Raw genomic sequence first — 19,616 nt, 5'->3', positions numbered from 1 at the left:
AAATATAACAATAATAATAATAATACTAAAAGGACGGCCAGGTGCGGGCACAGGGACGGGAGGTCCTGGGCCAGCGCCCGCAAGCCCGGCCCTGGCAGAGGGCAGCTCCCGCCCCCGTGAGTGATGGGGGCAGGCGGCGCCTGGGAGCCCGGAGGGAGGGCGTCCCCCGGGCCCGATTAGAGGGCCAGCCGCCGGCAGACACGCTCAGCTGTCAGCCTGGCCCTCCCAGCCCGCCATCAGAGGCACCATTAATTGCTGTCATTTGAGGGTGGCCTGTGGGGAGGAGGGGGGGTTTGTGGGAAGGAGAGGGGAGGGGAGGGGAAGGAAGGAGGAGGAAGGGGGGGAGGAGAGGAAGAAGGGGAACAGTGGGGGGAGGGGAGGACAGCTTGCCGGGAGCGGAGGGAGCCTCCTGAGCTGGACAGACAGAGCCCTCCACGGCCCAGCCCGCGTGGCTCAGGAACCAGGGGGACGCGGCACAGGCCCAGGTTGTGGGCTGGGTCCCCGGTAGGGGGCGTGCAGGAGGCGGCCGATCCATGATGTTCCTCTCGTATGGATGTTTCTCTCTCTCTCTCCCTCTCTTCCTCTCTCTCAATAAAAATATTTTTTAAAAATTAAATTAAAAAAACAAAAACAGACCTCCATGGGCTCTGCGCCTCCCTCCGCCGCCCGGCGTGGGGACCCATTGCTCAGGAAGGACAAACCAAGTCCGGAGCCCTGTGACCACACGCACACCTGCTTACCCGCTGTCTGGTCTCAATCTTCGCCCTCGGGGTCCCCAGAGAGCCTGGCCGCCCCAGTCCCCCCCTTCACTGTGGGCCCCACCCACACCCGAGCCTCACCCCTCATTCACAGCCACCTCCCCTTTCCACACCCTGGCCCAGCGCCCCTCCCCCATGCCCCATGGCCGCAGGGAGGGCTCCCCTGCTCCTCTGCCGCTAGCACATGTGGGGACACCCCGCCACCCCCCATGGCTCCGCTGTGCACGGGGGACAAGGACAGGTCCCCCTCGAGGGGCCGCTCTGAGGACTGAGCAACATGGTCCCGAGGGTGCCGAGTGCGGAAGCTCAGCGGCTGGTCCACTACCATCCCCGACACTGCGCCCTCGACCCCACACCCCGCCCCCCCACCCGCCTCCAGGCCTCCCCAGATGCAGAGGGCCGCCCCAGCAGCCCAGGGTCAGCACCCCTCCCCACGCCGGTCCCCAGAGGAGCCTCAAGCCTCATCTCTGGGCTGAGGGAGCTCCAGGGAGCATTCGGGGAGGACCCCGCCCCCTGCCCGTCTGTCTGCCCCCCTCCCCCCTGAGGTGATGGATCGCCCCAGAGGAGGAAGCTAAGTGCTTGCAGACAAAAAGCCCTTTTATCGGCCCGGCTGGGCCTCTGGCATGACAAGCAGATAACTCAGCCTCAGAGGGAGGGCTCCCCATTAGGCCGGGGATGGATGGAGGGCCAGCGGCAGGCGGAGGAGGAAGGGGACACCCAGCCGGGCAAGGCCACCTTCCTCCCAACTTCAAAGGCACCCAGCACGGCAGGTGGAGACCCGGGGCTGGTTCCCTGGAGGGGCCCCCGCCCGGTGTCGCCCAGACGAAACCCTCCACCGTGGGGCCCAGGGTGCGGCTGTCCCTGTCCTTCCCTGGTGCCTCCCGGGACCCTACAGGCTGAGGAACGAAGGGGGGAGGCCTCCCCCAAGACGCCCCATGCACCCACATGGCTCATGCAGACCCCTACACACCAGCGGGCCCACTCCACGCAGCCTCAGGGCCTTTGCACGGTGGTCCTCTCTCTCTGAAACACGCTCCAGAGACCTGCACGTTCCCTTCCTCTGCTCCTGCAGAGCTTTGCTTAAATGCCACCTCCTCAGGGAAGCCCACCCTGACTACCCCCATTTGAAACCACAAACCCACACTCCTCAAGCCCTTCAGCTGGTTCCTCACCCCGGCGCTTCCCACCAAGGACATCTTATGCGTTCTGTCAATGTTTACTGTCTGCCTGCCCGGGAGGATGGGTACTTGTCCGTCTTACAGCACCCAGAACAGGGCCTGGCACACAGTAGGCGCTTTAGAAATAATCAGCGAAGAATGACTGTTTCGGGAGAGGACTGAAATCTCCTGGTGTGGCTCAGGGCAGCAGCCAGTGGCTATTTACACTGAAATCAGCTGCCCAGCTGCTGTGGCTCAGTGGTTTGAGCGTCAGCCTATGAACCAGGTCACAGTTCATTCCCGGTCGGGGCACATATGTGAGCTATGGGCTCGATCCCCAGTGTGGGGCGTGCAGGACGCAGCTGATTCATGATTCCCTCTCATCATGGATGTTTCTATTTCTCGCTCCCTCTCCCTTCCTCTCTGACATCAATAAAAATATATTTAATACAAAATAAAATGAGGGTGGCAGCCCACCTGGGGGGTCACAAAAAAAAGCCCTAACAGCTCGCTGAGCACCTGCTGTGTGCCGGCTCCGGTCTGTACGAGCTCATGTCGCCGGCACGGCAGCCCTGGGAGGGGTGCTGCTACTCCCCCAGTTCACAGAGGGGGAAACCGAGGCACAGACATGGGGTGACTTGGCCTGGGCTCCCCGCGTGAGCGCGGCAGTGCCAGGCCTGGACCCAGGATGCCTCCCCTCACGCTGGACACAGTGACCACAGGGCAGCACCGGCCGCCCCAACCAGCCTGCAGCCCAGCCCGCCCTCAGAGCCCAGAACCCCAAGGCAGAAAAAACCTCGTCCCCCATCTACGACCCCCTTGTCTCAGGCCTCCTCTGAAAACCCCCGCGCTAGGCCAGGAAATACCCCTCCCCGGGGGACCCCACCACCTCCTCCTGCTGTTCCCCACCCTGGGCAACCCCACAGGGCTCGCCGAGCCCCCCACCACGTCCGCCAGGTGGAATCCGGCTCCCCAGTGACTCCCGCCCGCCCCCCTTGAGCCCGCCGAGCCGACGAGGAGTGGGGACAGACGTGGACCTACCACTCGGCCGCCAGCAACGCTGTGTCCTCAGACGCCGGGGAACCTGCGGGGGAAACAGGGGCGTCGTCAGTCAAGCTCGATCCTCAGGACAGGGACGGGATGGCGAGGGCCCGGGCTGGGCCCGCGGTGCACACCAGGCCCAGCACGTCTCCACGACACCCCCAGACGCAGGCCCTGACACGCTGGAGCCCAGGCGGTCAGTCCCGTGCCCCCAGACCCAGAGCTGGGATCACAGAAACCCCCCTGAAAGAGGGGGGCCTACTGCCCGCAGCCAAGCACCCCTGCGCCTCCACTCACAGCCAGCACCCCGTGGCGACAGCGAGCGTCCAGGCACAAAACGCCGCCCGTGGGTCAGTGAGCACCGGTCGAGCCAACAGAAATACGGGGGGAACTCGCTCCCCGTCACCGATGGCCAAAGGGCTCAGGGGAAGGTGCCAGCGTCATTGATTATCAGGAAAGTGCCCATCGGAACCCCAGGAGACCCCGCGTGGATGTGGTGCTGAAATGAGAGACGACAGCGAGTGGTGCGAGGACACGGGCCCCCTGAGACCACGCGCTGGTCCGATACCCAGTGAGGAGGCCGCTCCGGTGGGGCGATCACGTGACCCAGCAATTCCACTCCTGGGTGCTTACCCGGGAAACACGAAAACCTGTGTCCACACACACACGCGCGCGCACAGGACTGCGCACGACGGCCTCACTCGCTGTCACACAAAAGCAGGGAACGAGCCCCCGGTCCAACAAACGACCCATCCGTAGACGGGCGACCCACACACGGTGGCACAGCCACACCCAGGACGTGCCACGGTGACGTGGGGCCAACTGCAGAGACACTCGACCCCCAGAGGAAGGTCAGACCCGGGCTGAGCACGGGGGCCAGACTCCGCGCTACACACGCCGGGATTCCGTGTCCGTGGCTCCGGGAAGGGCAGACCCGGGCTGCCTGGCACGGAGGCGTCAGAGGGAGAGCGAGCAGGCGACTCGCACAGACGTCAGGGCGCTGACCACTCCGGGGAGGGGGCGGCAGGTGGCCGCTGGGTGTCGCCTTTAAAATGACTCATTAATCTGCACCCCGGTTTATGCATTCTTTTTTTTTTTCTTTTTCAGAGAGAAAGGGAGAGGGAGAGAGAGAAAAAGATCAATGACGAGAGAGAGAGAGAGAGAATCATGGACCAGCTGCCTCCTGCACGCCCCCCACTGGGGATGGAGCCCGCACCCCGGGCCTGTGCCCTGACCGGGAATCGAACCGTGACGCTCGACCACGGAGCCACGCTGCCGGGCGCCTTACGCATTCTTTACGGTGGCAGCACTGCACAGAGAGAACAGCCGACACACCGCCCTGGGCAGCGCCCCGGACGGAGTCCGCACACCGGCCGCGGTCCCAGCTCTTCCAGGGACGGAGGGCGGTGACCGTGGGCACGCCCCCCGGTCTCTCTGAGCTCGGTCTTCCCATCCGGAAAACGGGCCCGCTCCCCTCGGCTGTCCCCACGGCCCGCTCCTTCCACCCGCCTCGGTCTTGATGGGACTCGCTGCAGCCCCGCCTGCCCACGGCAAACCCTCCTGGGGTCAAGTCAGGTCAACTTCTCCAAACCCCCGGGGCCCCGGGGCCCACGCCACGCCTGCCGCTTTGAAGAAAGGGAAGCGGCGCCCTCGTGAGCCTCCCCGTGGCTGCCCGGCCGGCGGGTGAACCCACGCGGGGCTGAGAGGAGCAAACCGCCGGGCGGCGCTGCAGCCCACACTGCGCCCGGGACCCGCCGGCCTGGGCACGGCCCCGCGGATGCACACCTTCCCGGGGGGACAGCGGCTGCGTTTGGGGGCTTCGGGCCCTGGGCAGGGGGAGGAGGAGCACCTCACGCCACTCCTGTCACCGCGGGGCCCGCCTGGCACATCCTTTCACACCAGGAGAACGGCCCTCCCCTGTCACCGTGGCAGGCGGCGGGAGGGGGCGGGCTTCCCGTGAGAAGCCACGGGAGGTTTTATTTCCCTCCTCCAGCGACAGCCGAGGCGTGCGGCCCCTCCAGGCTCTGCTTGAAGCCGCCAGAGAGGTCATCGCCAAGTTCACGAGGTCCGATTCCCCGCCAGCAGCGGGCGGCGGGGCCGTGGGCGAGCGGACTGGGCCTGGAGCGGGACAAAGGGAGCAGGCGGCTGTGGCCCCACCAGAGAGGGCCCAGCCCGTCCAATGCTGGGCACAGAGTCGGGGATGGGGGGGGGGGGGCCTTGAGGAGCAGCCCTGAGCCCTGCCCAGGAGCACCCCCAGCCCCAAGTCCATCTGTCCCGGGTCCCAGGGGCCGGCCCCAGGCCAGGCGAACCACAGGCCCTCACAGCAATCAGACCCCTGGTCAGCCACACGCAGGCCAGACCCGGGGCACCTCCCGGCCCCTCCAGGCGGGCACCGTCCCCACTCTCTGTCAGAGGCCACCGCTCAGCCAGGGAGGGGCAGGGAGATGGGGACCAGGCAGCTGCCCTAGGCTGCCCATCCTCCTCCCCTCATACCCCCAATGTGCGCCCCCCATCTCCTCATCACAGGGGTGGGGTGGGCCGTCTGCAAGAGGCAGCCGACAGCAGCAGCGAGACGCCAGGAAGGAGCTGGTATCGACCGCCGCTGGAGGAAGGGGGGCCGCGTGGGCAGCCGGGCTCCGGGCCAAGCACAGGCCAAGGCCAGGCCTGCATCCCGGGCCTGCGCCGGCGGCCGCACCGAGAGGCCATCTGTCCGTCCACCTGTCTGTGCACCGCCTCCCGGGGCCTCACGGTGCCGGGCACAATGCTCAGCCCCTCGGCTCAGGATGGGGTGGAATTCTCACCCCGCGCTCCGCACGAGGCTCCCGGCCTCTCCCCATTTTGCCGATGGGGACGGTGAGGCAGAGAGGCCGGAGCTCCCGGGGTTCCCACAGCAGGACGGGCATCCAGGCACCCCGCCCTGGAGCCCCAGCAGGGAGATGGGGGAGCGGGCTCCCTGGGAACGGGGCACGGGGGAGGGGGCGGTAGAAACTTCCGGAAGCCTCCGGACGACCCTCAGCGGCCCCATCCCAGGCTCCTGAATAATTCAGGTTCTGCAGGTAGGAGCCCAGGGCCAGCGCCCGGAGGTGTCCGTCCGCTGCTGGTTCCGGGGGAGGGGCTGCCTGGGGCCGGGACCTGAGGTCGCAGACCCTTCCCCTGCCCAGGAGCAGGGTCGGGGCGCAGGGACGCCGGGGGCGCGGCCCGGGAGAGCGAGGGCGCTGTGGGGCCATCGATCGCCAGAAGCAATTAATTGTCGGGGTCAAGAGATAGTGAAGCCTTGTCCCAGGGCCCAGGGGACAGGCCAGCCGGTCTGGTAGCCCAGGGGGGAGGGGGTTCCTGTTGACCTGGTCCTGACGGGGGTCGGGGCCTCCATGCAGCCTCTGGCACCCCTTTCCCTATCTCTGCCCCCCACAGGCCTTCTGCATGCTCCCCACTCACAGGCCCGACCCTCCAGGGAACAGCATCCACGACTGCGTCCCAGCAGCCCAGGACCTTGCCTGCCGTCCAGCAGGGCGGCCCACACCTGTCGCCTAACTCCCCGAGACTGTGACCTCAGAGGTCATCACCGGGGTGGCTCACATCCCAGCTCTGCCGTTTTGCAAAGCTTTGCATCTCTGAGCCTCGGTTTCCCCATCTGTAAAATGGGGGTGATGCCAGGAGCTACCTTGTGGGACACATACAGCCTGGCCCGCAGCAGGCGCTGAGTTCAAGCTCGCTACTGGGGCTCCCCCTCCCTAGCCCTCAGGTGTCAGTCCGTAACCCCCGCAACTGGGAGACCCCGACTCCAGGCCCCCGCCGGCCTCTGCAGCAGCGCCCGCTGGGAGACTCCGGCGTCGGTGGCCGAACTCCACACCCCAGGCCCGGTGGCCGGTTGTCATGAAGAACAGAAGTGCCCTCACCCCGGGTGGTGCGGCTCAGTGCATAGAGCGTTGGCCCGTGGACTGAAGGGTCCCGGGTTCGATTCTGGTCAAGGGCATGTATCTCGGTTGCGGGCTCCATCATCACCAGCCCGGGTGGGGCACGTGCAGGAGGCAGCCAATCGGATGTGTCTCTCTCCCATCAATGTTTCTCTCTCCCCCCCTCCCTTCCACACTCTCTGGAAATCGATGGAAAAAATATCCCGGGGTGAGGATTATCACCAACAACAAAACAGAACAGGAGTGCCCAGACGCACACAGCCCTCCACCCAGACCCTCTGAGGACAGGGCACGGGGCCCCCGAGAGGCTCACCCCCTCCCAGCCACCACCCCACCCTGTGTCTGCACCAGATCCCTCCACACACACCCTGGACACGTGCAGCACCCACCCTCGCTGCCCCCACTGCCCGGATGGGAAAACTGAGGCAGGAGGCAGCCCGTGGACGCCTTTTGCAGGAACCGAGCTCGGCTCACGGGTGCTCAGAAGCCGGGTCACCGGGGCCAGGGAGGCGCTGAGTCAGAGTGAGAAGCTCGCGGAAACCGAAAGCAGCCGCGGCCGGCCGAGCGCTCCCCGGAGTGAGCCGCCCTGATTCACAGTCAGCCGCCGGCGCTGAGCTGGAAAGTTCCTGCTCCTGTGGCCAGCGTGGGGGGGCGGGGGGGAGGTGGGGGCACGGGACAGCCACCAGGCCTGGGGCCACGAACCCGCCCAAGTCTGAGCACAGGTCACACCCAGACTCACAACCGCCCCTCGAGGCCGTCAGCCCCAGCCCAGCCGCTCAGCGACCTTGGGGAGCAGTGACCTCGGGAGGAGGGCCCTCTGCAGGCAGTGCCCTCAGGGGTGTCTGTGGCTGCAGGGCAGGCAGCAGAAGAGCCCCCCGCCCCCCCAGGACAGGCATCCTCTCTCCCTGGCTGGGCTCAGCCCCCGGGGAGGCCACGAAGCCCAGCGCGGTGACCTCAGCATCTGGCCTGGACCCTGGACGGTCCGCTGCTTTCCGGCTGTGTGACCGGACGGGCCGGCTGGCGTCTCTGAGCCGGCTCTGCACCTGTGGCACGGAGCCTCTCGTCTCCCCGGCGGACCCAGAAACTCAGCGCCGCGCATGCCGTGAGCGCTCCGGACGTGCACCCCCCTCTCCGTCCCCCACGGTGGTCCTAACGGGGGTGACATTTACATAACATCGCATTCACCGCGGCACCGAGGACGGGTCAGGGGCGTTTAACACACTGACAGGGCTGTGCACCCACCACCCCTATCTGGTTCCAACGCTTTCCCGTCTCCCCAACAGAAAAGGGAACCCCCAAGCCACTGTCCGCACAGCCCCCGCCCCCCGTAACCACAATCGGCTTTCAGTCCCTGTGGACTTGTCTGTTCTGGAGCAAAGCACAAGAGTGGCCTGGCCAGGGTGGCTCAGTGGTTGAGCGTCGACCTACGAACCAGGAGGTCCCAGTTCGATTCCCGGTCGGGGCACGTTCTGGGGTGGGGACACAGCTGTCCTAGGGGCCAGGCTCGCGCCACGATCGTCAGCCTCCCCAGGCAACCTTCGAAAGGCCTGGCCCTTTAAAGAAAGCCTGCCGGCACCGACCCAAACACTAGCTTTCTTTCTTTTCTTCTTCTTTTTTTTTTTTTGCCGTCACTTTCACGTATTTCCAGTCCCGAAAGGATTCTGCTCTCGCTTCTCTCGAAGCTGCAGTTACTCATCCTGCGTGGGAGCCGCCAGCCCTGCCTCCTCTCACTTCCCGTTACACCGCGGGGGGGCGGGGGGCACCACAGGGATCTGTGTTGTTGTTACTTCCGCGCGCAGTCAAGGCTGCACTGAGGCGGCATCTCAGAGGCAGGGGCGTTTCAAGGAGAGTGTGCAGCTACCAGGAGAGGGTGTAGCTACTGTCAAGGTTGGGGGGGGGGCGTGCCGGGGGGGGGGAGCGGGGCACAGGGCGGCACTGGGCAAGTGCCGATGGCGGCAGCGATGGCGGTGGCTCCTGAGATTGAGGGCATCGAATGAATGAGCGTGGCATGTGCGGCCGCTGTGAGATCCGAGTAAAAAGCGTCCGGTCCCCAGGCCGCTGCAGCAGCTGATGGGGCTGGGGGCTGGGGGGCTGGGGGCGGGTGGGCCAAAGCCCCAGCACGGGCCCCCGCTGGGCAGGGCGGAGGATAAAATCCCGCACGCCCAGCCCGGGCCAGGTGGCTCGCTGCCCGCCAGGCTTTCATCTCCAGGAGATAAGCCGCCTGCTCAAGTTCACGTTCGGGATCAAATGAACCCACTTAATCGCCTTAGGGATCTCCTCTGAGCCGGCTCCTCAGGGGCCTGGGGAGGAGGGCAGCCGAGGCCCCTCCGGCCCAGCCCCCACCCACACCGGCACAGCCAGGCAGAGAGGGGGTGCCCACACCCCCGGGAGACCACCCACTTCCATGACCCCAAGGGCAGATCCGTGCGCACTGGCCTTCATCGTCTATGCCCAGGCCATCCATCTGCTCGGGGTCACAAAGCCCCTACTGTGCGCCACGTGCACGGGGCCAAGTGACACGCTTAATCCCCACAGCCACCCTCGAGGCACACGCCACCACAAACCCCTCCCCGGATGGGGAAACTGAGGCCAGCCCAAGGCGACCGAGCTCCTCCCGGGATCACCTGCAAGCCTCATTCCATTTCACAGACAGGAAGACTGAGGCAGGAACGGCCTTCGATCCCCACCGTTTCCGATGTGGCTGGGGAGGCGGGGCACACACCTGCCTGGGTCCCCACCGGGCCCAGCACCAAGGACAGCTCCCGGCGCAGAGTAGGCGCTTCTCTGAGAGAATCGAGTCCACACTCTGGGCGCAGACTCCAAAGAAAACGCCTTATTGGGGCCCCTCTGCCCTCCAGACAGTCCTCTCTGAGACCCCTTCCTGTGCCACCAGGGCCTGGGAGGGGGTGACCGTCCGCTGCAGAGGACAACGTGTGGAGTCAGAAGCCCAGCTCGGCCCCGCTCGGCCCTGCTGCCTGCTGCCTGCCTGAGCGTGAGGAGGCCATGACAAGGTCGGGTTCTATAAAACCTGCCGACCTTTGACCGCTCTGGACCCACAAAGCCGGCGGATGACAGCAGAGCAGCACCCACGGGCCACACAGCCACCTGCATCCTCCCCCCCCCAGGCTGGCACGTGGGAGCCCAAAACCGTGGGTGCGGACGCCACACCCGTCGAGCAGTGGCTGCCCCAGCGGAGGGGACCCAGGGGGCCCAGGAGTCACCTGCAGGTGGTTGTTGGGTTTTCTTTGTCTTTTTTATATTTTTGTTGATTTCAGAGAGGAAGGGAGAGGGAGAGAGAGAAACATCAATGAGAGAGAATCATAGACCAGCTGCCTCCTGCACGCCCCACGCTGGGGATCGAACCCGCAACCCAGGCCTGTGCCGAGTGGGAATGGAACCGTGACCTCCTGGTTCCTAGGCCGATGTTCAATCACAATCACGGAGCCACCCCGACCTGGCTGTTTGTTTGCTTGTTTGTTTGAAATAAAAGGCAGCCGCCTGGACCTGGACCGAGGCTGGCGTGTGCACGCCCACTCTCTCCCCTTGCCCACAGGGGCCTCACTGGCCCCCAGACCCCAGGCCAGGTGGGAGCTGCGGGTCCCTGGGGCCTGGTCCCCCAGCCCTTGGGCCAGGAGAAGCTCCGGGCACCTGAGGACCGAGTTTCATTTAATTTCGAGCTTCAGGTTCCTGGACGCAGGCCCGGCGGCCCCGGGGCCGGGACGAAGCCGGGAAGGAAGCAGCTGTGGCGTGGCCTTGGGCTCCGCGAATCTGGAACACGGGTCCCCCGGGGACAGGGCCGCGGCCAGAGAAACCCGGTCGGGACACTCGCTCCCGGCTCGTCGCGGGAGGGGCGGGCTGCGGACTGCGACCCGGTCGGTGGGCTTCCCCGGCCGTTCCTTGGGGCCAGGTACCCACAGCGGGTCTGAAGGAACTAAGGAATCAGGGAAAACGACCAGAAGCAAACGTCCCTGCCTCACGCCGCCTCCCCGCTCACCTCCCCGCTCTGGCTGCTCCTTTCTTTACCCTTTTTTGAATCCTCCCCGAGGATATCTGCCCAGCCATTTTTAGAGAGAGTGGAAGGGAGAGGGAAAGGCAGAGAAATATCGAGAGAAACGCATCGATGGGCTGCCTCCTGCACGCGCCCCGACCAGGGCCCGGGCTGGGGAGGAGCCTGCAACTGAGGTACGTGCCGTGGACCGGGAATCGAACCCGGGACCCTTCAGTCCGCAGACCGACGCTCTATCCACTGAGCCACACTGGCCAGGGCTGGCTGCTGCTTTTGCGTCTGGTCTTTCCCCCCCAGCACAGCCCCTCTCTCCACTCTGTGCCCCTCACCCACTGCCCCCGGTCCTGGCCAAGGTCACGGGCGGCAGAGGCATTCCACGTGGCTCCGGCCGCTGTGGGCTCCTCCACACCCAGGCCAGGTGCCCCAGCGCCACGCCTGGCCCAGGGAGGGGTGGGGGGCCTGGCGGAGACACCGCGGGGACCTGCAGCGGGGGCAACGTGTCCCCGGCTCCCCCTCGGCCCAGCAGGCTCGCCTCGTTAGCCTAACGAGCAGGCCCGGGTGCCAGGCGGTTGCCATGGCCACGGAGACACACCACTCAGCGGCGGCGAGGCTCCCTGAGGGTCTGCTGCGGCCTGCAGTTCAGAATGAGGCCGAGCAGGGCACGGAGGGGCCCCCAAGGCACCCCTCCTCTAGGCACCTCGGGGCCTGGCCTCCAGGACTTGCAACTGACAGCGACCCCCAGGGAGGCCTCTGGGCCACAGAGAACCGCCCCACCCCCACCCCTCCCCACACACACCTGCCTGCTCAGTGGCAGAGAGAGACCGCAGGGCAGCTGGCCAGGGGCGCTGGGAGGTGGCCGGGGCCTGGCAGACACCCCAGGCGGGAGAAGGGTCTGCAGGCCGTGCAAGAAGTGGTGGGAAGCCCCGTGGGCCGAGTGAGGTCAGGGGGTACCCGCTGGGGCCCCCCTGGCCGCTGCATGCGGAGAAAGGCCACGGGGGCAGACAGACTGGAGGCCACGCAGGCTGCGGGCAGGAGGGCGGGCGAGAGACCCCCACACCAGGAGGCGGGGCTGGGGTGCGGGGGACCGCGGGCCCCCTTTGGGACAGGCGGGACTGGAGACCCCTGGGGGACACCCGTGAGCTAGGACGACTCTGGAGGCCGCTGGCCCCGCCCGCCCGCCCCCGGGGCAGCTCCATGGGTCTGTGAGCCCTGGACACGGGGTTGGGCACCGCCTCCCGTGGCCCCTCATGCCCCCATTCCGCTGCCGGGTAAACCAAGGAGCCCTGTCTGCTGAGCCTCCGGGACTGTCCGAGGTTTCGCCATGCAGCCTGCGCAGCATCCACGCGGGACCTCAGACTCGCCCTGCTCGTGAGCCCCGAGACACGGCCCGGGTCCCGACCCCAAGCCCAGGCCGGCGGGGGCTCCTCCAATTCCCCCTCCCACAGCCCACCCCTGGCTTCCTCCCTCCTCCACGTCCTCCCAGCTCAAAGCGACATCCCGGCGGGGGGGAGGAGGGGCGGGGAGCACTCGGCGCCGCGGCCAGGCCGGTCCCCACGGCGCGGACGCACCTGCAGGGCTGGCGATGCACCCGGCCCAGATCCCTAAGCCCCGGTCCCCGGATACGGAGCAGGCAGCGTCACAGTGCACCCCGGTGAGCTCACCGTCTGCCCCCCCCCCTCCCGAGCCCCCCGCAGGTCAGTGGGTCTGAAAGGACACGGGCCTCCAACAGGGCCACCTGTCACCGTCCAGGTCCCTCACTGCCCTCTTCCCGCGGCTGGAGGACGTCCGCAGGCCCCGGTTCCCGCCCAGGCCCTGACCCTGGTGGAGACCTGGCATCTGCTGCCGGGAGACCAGCCACCCCCACAGGCACTCAGGGGACAAGCAGGCAAACACCTTGCAAAGTGTTCTCTTCACTCCCGCCCGGCTCCAGTCCCCCCTCGAGAGCGAAGGAACTTGCAGGAATGCACGCCGATAAGATAGCATCAGAGAGCAGAGGGGACGAAGCCATCTGAAATCCGGACGGGCCCCGCAGCACAGGCCAGGCCACGCTGCCCAAGGCAAGGCGGCCACTGCGGCTCCGAGCTTCCTACCGGCCAAAGCAAAGAGGGAAACCAGACGGTTCGCACGTAACTTCGCAAAAATTGCGGAAACCGGGCAGCGCGGCCCAGAGGCGCCCGTAGCCCTGGACGGAGGCGGTCAGAGCCTCAGGCATCAGATGAGGCCAGAATCGTGCCCAAGGTCAGCCCGACTGCCTGCTGCCCTGGCCACCCCTCCCCCTACCGCATCCCCCGACAGCACGTTCTCACCGTGAGCATCAGTGCAGCTCGGTAAGAGCAGGGAGCCGGACCAGGAGCAGGCAGGGCCTCAGGGCCCGCGGGGTGACCCTCAAACTGACCATCCTCGCTGGGCCCGTTCCCGCCCCCCCCCCCCCCCAGTGAAAACCCTGGAAGGTTATGCTGGAATGTTCCTCAGCCGCAAACAGGAATAAAATCTCACCATTTCCGACAGCACGGGTGGGCCTAGAGCAGTGATGGCGAACCTATGACACGCGTGTCAGAGGCGACACGCAAACTCGTTTTTTCGGTTGATTTTTCTTTGTGAAATGGCGTTTAAATATATAAAATAAATATCAAAAATCTAAGTCTTTGTTTTACTGTGGTTGCAAAGATCAAAAAAATTTCTATAGGTGACACGGCCCCAGAGTGAAGTTAGGGTTTTTCAAAATGCTGGCACGCCGAGCTCAGAAGGTTCGCCGTCGCTGGAGAGGGTACTGCGCTGAGTGCAACACGTCAAAGATAAGTATTATATGATCTCAATTACGCGAGGAATCTAAAGAACAAAATAACGAGCAAGTAAAGTAAGAACAGACTCCGATACAGAGAACAGACCGATGGCTGCCCGATGGGAGGGGGCTGGGGGCTGAGTGAACAAGGTGAAGGGATTCAGCACAAATGGGCGGTTACAAAATAGTGACGGTGCCCGGCGGGCGTGGCTCAGCGGTTGAGCGTCGACCTAGGAACCAGGGGGTCAGGGTTCGATTCCCGGTCAGGGCACAGGCCCGGGCTGCGGGCTCGATCCCCAGTGTGGGGCGTGCAGGGGGCAGCCGGTCCATGATTCTCTCTCCTCATGGATGTCTCTCCCTCTCTCTCTCCCTCTCCCTTCCTCTCTGAAATCAATTCAAGCGGGCGCTCAGCCAGGGCATGTCAGAGGGGAAGCCGCCCGCCCGGTGTGTCTGCCCCGGACAGAAACACGGAGGGCAGGACCGGGAAGGAGGCCTCCCTCGACACCTTTCCATGCAGATTTAAATCCTTTTTAATTTACTCTTTATTTTTTTTTTTTTTAATATTATCTTCCTTGATTTCAAAGAGGAAGGGAGAGGGGGGAGATAGAAACATCAAAGATGGGACCTCAATGCAGGACGAGGCCCAGGCCACGGGCTCTAAAGAACTTGCTGCCAGCCCTGGTCGGTGTGGCCCAGTGGATAGAGCGTCGGCCTGTGGACTGAACGGTCCCGGGTTTGATTCCAGTGAAGGGCATATGACCAGGCTGTGGGCTCGATTCCCAGTGGGGGGGGGGGGGGGCGTGCAGGAGGCAGCCAATCCATGGATTCTCTCTCATCATGGATGTTTTTCTCTCTCTTCCTTCCTCTCTCTGAAAGCAATAAAAATATATTTGAAAAACATATATCACAAGTGAAAGTCACCCCACTGGGCGGCCTTGGGCCAGCCTGCCCCCCCCCGGCCCCCCCACCTGTGCAATGGGAAAAGGCCGACCCCCCAGGACCTCTCTCGGTCTCCAGCTACCAAGTCCCCCAGGGCTGCAGGCCACCCTGCAGGTGCGAGCACGCCTGGGGCAGCTCCCTGGAGCCGGGTTCTGCGACAGCTAAATAATTCAGAGCCCCGTTTCCATTTCCAGAGAAACACAGCCCCGTCGCCAAAAGGAATGCCAACATGTGCATGACTGTTTAAGATAAAATAAGACTTCAAAGAAATGCCAGGCCTGCGGCTGGCGCTGGCCCCAGGGGCCGGGCCAGCATCCTGCAGGGGCCGGGCTCTCGGACTGCTGCCCGCCCCCCCCCCCGCCCCCCAGCCGCCGGGGGCAAAGATCTTCAGGTGCTCAAATAAGACACCATTTCTCCACTGCAGAGCGGATCTGCAGGAAATTCTTTCGGCGCCAACTCGACCTTGAATAACCCCAGGCCTTGCCTCATCCAAACTGTGTGACTTTGGGCAAGTCCCTTAACCTCTGGGCCTCACTTTCACCCTCCATACAATGGGACAGAGACGGCACTGATGCCTGGAGAATCACCCGGGGTTCCTGTGGAGCGGAGGCCGGGGCACACACTACATGCCTGATGCGCGTTCGCTGTGATCGTCTGTAGGTAACGCATCACGGATGCACTTCCCAGCTCCTGGACTGAGAGGTCGCTTGGCAGGTGTTGGCGCCCATTCCCACCGCCAGCATCCTCAGCCGCCCCGTCTCCGAGCATCACTTCCCTGGGGCCTCCCAGACCCGCCCTCGGCGAGACAAGGCCTTTTCAGATGCCACTCCTGGCCCAGCCCCCTCCCCGGGCGCCAGAGCAGGAACTACCAGCTCCTGCCAGCTCCTGCCAGCTGTTCTTTCGGGAACCCAGTCTCCGGGGTGTCACCCAGGAGGCGGCTGTTGGCTTGGAGAGATGAAGAGGAAAACGAGGAGGGAACGCACACACACACACACACACACACACACACACACACACGAGACGCACACACACACACGCCTGCGCACACACACACGCACACGCCTGCGCACACATGCACAGACACACACAGCACTGGCAGACACGCACACACATACAGATGCATGCACACAGACACACACATAGCACTCACACACACCGTGCACACACACTACACGCGCACATACACGTGCACGCACATGCACACACACAGGCACACACACAGGCTCTCAGCCCCCTATTGTCAGAGGCAGCGTTGGCTGTGGGGTTTGGGGTGGGGAGGGCTGTCGGGAGGAAGGGGTGGCAGTTAGGTGTAGGTGCGAAACCCTCTCCCCCCAAAAATCCGAACCAGCCACCAACGTCTCGGCCCACAGGCCTCAGGTGGGGGGTGGGTACAGAGAACAAGGTACCCCCCACGCACACAGTCAGGGGGAAACAGCCTGGCAGCCTCCACATCCAGCCTGAACGGCAGGACGCTGGGGGCCAGGCCTCCCGGGCCTCTTTCCCACCCTCCCGCGCGCCCGCCCGCCCTCCCTCCCGCGGGTGCGTGCCAGGCCACCCCCCAGCCTGCGCTGGAACAATCGGCTGGGGCGCTTCACAGCGAGGCCGCGTTTGCAGAGCTCTCATCTCGGAAACCTTTCGGCGGTGGGAGGAGGAGTATTAATTGGGGGAAAAGAGCAGATTATGCCAAATAAATCCTTCCCACGTAGCCAAACCCCGGCCGGGGGAGGGAGGGGGCACACACAGCCGCAGGAGGGGTCTCCATCCCTCACCGGGGCCTGACAGCCACATTACCATCTACATGGATCCATCAATAGTATTGATCCCAAGCAGGCGTAAATAGCTCAGTGGGAAGAGGCCAGCCCACGGCCCACTCGCTCCCGCCCCCACGTCTGGGCTCCACAGACTCCCTGGGCACCAGTGGCGGCAGCGGCGGCGGTAAATTTCCAACGGGGACAAGGCAGCGGGCGCGGGGAAGCCAGACAGCGGCGCCCAGATGCCCCTCACAGCCCGGCCACCGGGTCACCACACACAGCGCGCTCCAGGCCCCCAGAGCTCATCAGACTCGGTCTGTGCATCTGTTCAATGGGCAGAGGGCACCACCCGCCCTGCTCCATTCTCAAGGGTAACAGCCGAGGGGATGGACTGAAGGCCGCCCTCCCTCGCCGAACCCCCCACCCCCACCCCCCAGGCACCATCTCACAGGATTTCCTGGTCCCTGGGTTAAAGGCCAAGCTTCGGAACCCTGGGACGATGACTAACTACCCTGGTCACAGACACACACACACACACCCTCTGTGCACTCTCTCACCTTCAGTTCCCACAGCCACCCGCCGCCGGGATTCTAGCCCACGTGGCAGATGAGGGACCTGGGCACAGAAAGGTCAAGTGGTTTGTCCGAGGTCACACAGCCAGCCCAGTGGCCAGAGTGAAGCTGAACCCAGGGAGCTGAGCTGGGATGGGCGCTCCGTTGGGATGGGCGATGGCCGGCTGCCCCGACTCACCCCTCTTCCCACCCCTCAAGGGGACAAAGAAAAGGCCGCCCGCAGGGACTCGCGGGGACGGTGCCCTCGGACCCCCTCCCACCTCCCCTCGGGCCCAAAGGAGCCCCTCCGATCACAGCAGCCGCCAGACCCAGGTCTGGTTGAAAAAGGGCAAAGTCACGGCCGCTGATAACACAACCCACCCGGCCCAGGACTCCCCGTCCAGCCCGCGGGGTCTTCTCTTCCCTCTCCCTCCCTCCCTCGCACATCCTTCCTCCAAATCTGCAAAAGAAAAAAAATTATAATAAAACCAGTTCTCACCGACAGGGGGGAAGAGGGGGGAGGAAGGGAGGAGGCTGAACCGACAGAACAGACCCGCCTCCGCCGCCGGCACCAGACCCACAGGGCGCAGGAGCGCGGACAGGCGGCGGGGGAGACACTCGCTTCCCCCAAAATAAGCCTCAATGTAACAATAAGGCGGGCGCCCCACGCTCACCGGCCGCCGGCGGCTCCCGGGTACAGCGTGTCTCTCGCGCCCGCCCCGCCTGCTTCCTCCCTCCAGCTTTCTGCTGCCAGCACCTGGGGGAGAGGAGGCGCGCCCCACGGGTCCCCCCTCCCCCTGCAGGTTCCCCCGCAACGATGGCCCGGGGCCTCGGGGTCCGGCCCAAGTGGGATCAGCTCTGAATTCCAACTTCCCAAACTAGCGGCATCCCAAGTATCTGCGCAGCCCGGGGGAGGGACCAGGAAGCGGCCCAATGAGGCGTCACGGCCGCGGGAGGCAGGCCCCGGCACCAGGAACACCGGCCGCGGGGGAGGGGGGCGCAGGCGCCTCTCCCGGGGGACCCCCGCCCAGCGCCCTCGGTCCCGTGCCCAGGAGCGCCCGCGGCCAGGGCCACCCGCGCCCCCGCCGGCTGGCAGAACCACCCCCCATGCCCCCCTTCCATAGCAGCCAGGCCGGAGAGCTGGGGGTGCCATGTCCAGGGGCTCCCCAAACCCGCCGTGCCCTCTGAAAAATAAGGCGCAGTGTCACCCCCAACTCTGGGGCTGCTACGCGAGGAGGCAGGCGCATGGCGGCCAGGCCCCACAAGGTGGGGGGCTGACCTCCGCATTTCCAGGGCGCCCTCCCGCCCGCCCACCCCCCACGCCACTTCCCTCCTTCCCGCCCCCTCGCGGGGGAGCTGGAGTTCCCCTAAGTTCCCCGGCGCCCCCACGCACGCGGGCTGCAGCGCTGATGGGGCGCCTGGCTCCCCAGCAGGCCAGCCCCCGAGAGCGCCAACTCCGGAGCGCAGGGCCCCGCCAACTCCGCCGCGTGCGCCGCCGCTCTGCCCGCGGCCCCCGGAAGCGCGCCCCGCGCCGCCCCACCCGCCCTCCGCGGGGACCCGCGACCCCAACTCACCTCGCCGAGGTGGCGGCGGCGGCGCCCAGGCTCAGGGCGCGCTCGGGCCGCCCGGGCGCTCAGGCAAGTGGCGGTGCAGCCAGGACGAGGGGCGCGCAGCAGGCCCGGCCTCGAGCCGAGGGGCGAGCCGCCCGCCGCCGCCTCCTAGGGCGCCAGCCCCGGGTCCCCGGCCCGCAACTTGGCGCGCATCGCGGGGCGCAGGGCGCGGGCGCACGGCTGGGGCGGGGCACGGGCGGACGCGGGGCTTCGGTGCGGCCCGGCCTGCCCGCGGCTCCGCTCCCCGGCGGCGACGGCGGGAGGGGGAGCAGGGGGCGGGGCGGGAGCCCGGGAGGCGGCGGCTCGGCCTCTCAGCTCCCGGCTCCCCGCCCGCACCGACGCGCCGGGCCCGGCCCCCTCTGGCTCCTTAAAGGGCCCGCGTCGCCTCCGCGGGTCCTGCGCGCACTCACCGGCGCGCGCGCACGTTGCCACACAGACACACACGCGGGGGCGCGCCGCCGCGCTCTCTCTGGCCCGCCCCTCGGGGGAAGGAGGAGGAGGGGCAGCGAAGGGGGAGGAGAGCACCTCCGGGTCCTGCCCCTCCTCCTCCTGCGGCCGCGCGGCGCCCTCCTGCTCCCCGGCCCCCGAAGCTTCCCTGGCATCGCGTTTCGGCCATTAAATTACAACTCGGGAGCGGCCTGCGGATGGCGAGGGGACGCACGGGAGGGCCACACACGGGGCCTTTTAGGGACACGCACAGCCGCGCAGGGATCCGCGCGTTGGAGCTCGCTCGGGGACTATTGCACACAGTAGGACTCTCACCAGGGGGCATGCACACTGGGCCTCAGCAGATGGAAGATGAAGTTCAAGTGAACGCGGGGACGCAGGGCCCCCGCGCCCAGGGGAGCGCAGGCTGGGCCCCAGACTCCGGTGTAAGGTCACCCACAGGCCGTGCCTGGGACACGCGCGCGAGCTCCCACCCCCCGGGCCACACACTGCGGTGAGGGCGGGGATTTCCGTCGGTCTGCGGCTCTGACACCGCGGGGACCGAGACTGCGTCGTGCGTGCACGGCCGGCGGGGACATTCGGGGACACGGTGCACAGACTCGCTGCGCCAGGCTGGCTGGGGCCGGGCGCACGCACTCGGGCGCGCACCTCTGGAGGAGC

The 19,616-nt window shown here is 66.1% G+C and overlaps 1 protein-coding gene across 14 annotated transcripts in view; it reads right to left on the bottom strand.

Moving 5' to 3' along the window:
- Positions 1-18,772, bottom strand: part of NCOR2 (nuclear receptor corepressor 2) — a 136,574-nt gene extending 117,802 nt beyond the window's left edge. For 13 of the 14 annotated variants that reach the window (XM_036307327.1, XM_036307326.1, XM_036307337.1 and 10 more), the window contains exons 1-2: positions 18,474-18,772; positions 2,957-2,999 (exon numbers count right to left, since the gene is read on the bottom strand). The gene's annotated coding sequence lies outside the window, so the exon portion shown is untranslated. The remainder of the gene's footprint in view (positions 1-2,956; positions 3,000-18,473) is intronic. The other variant, XM_036307330.1, reaches the window with a different exon arrangement.
- Positions 18,773-19,616: the final 844 nt, after the last annotated feature.

This window comes from Myotis myotis, unplaced genomic scaffold (genome assembly GCF_014108235.1).
Source record: "Myotis myotis isolate mMyoMyo1 unplaced genomic scaffold, mMyoMyo1.p scaffold_m19_p_47, whole genome shotgun sequence".
Taxonomy (NCBI): Eukaryota; Metazoa; Chordata; class Mammalia; order Chiroptera; family Vespertilionidae; genus Myotis; species Myotis myotis.
This window is presented reverse-complemented; position numbering and strand designations above follow the sequence as displayed.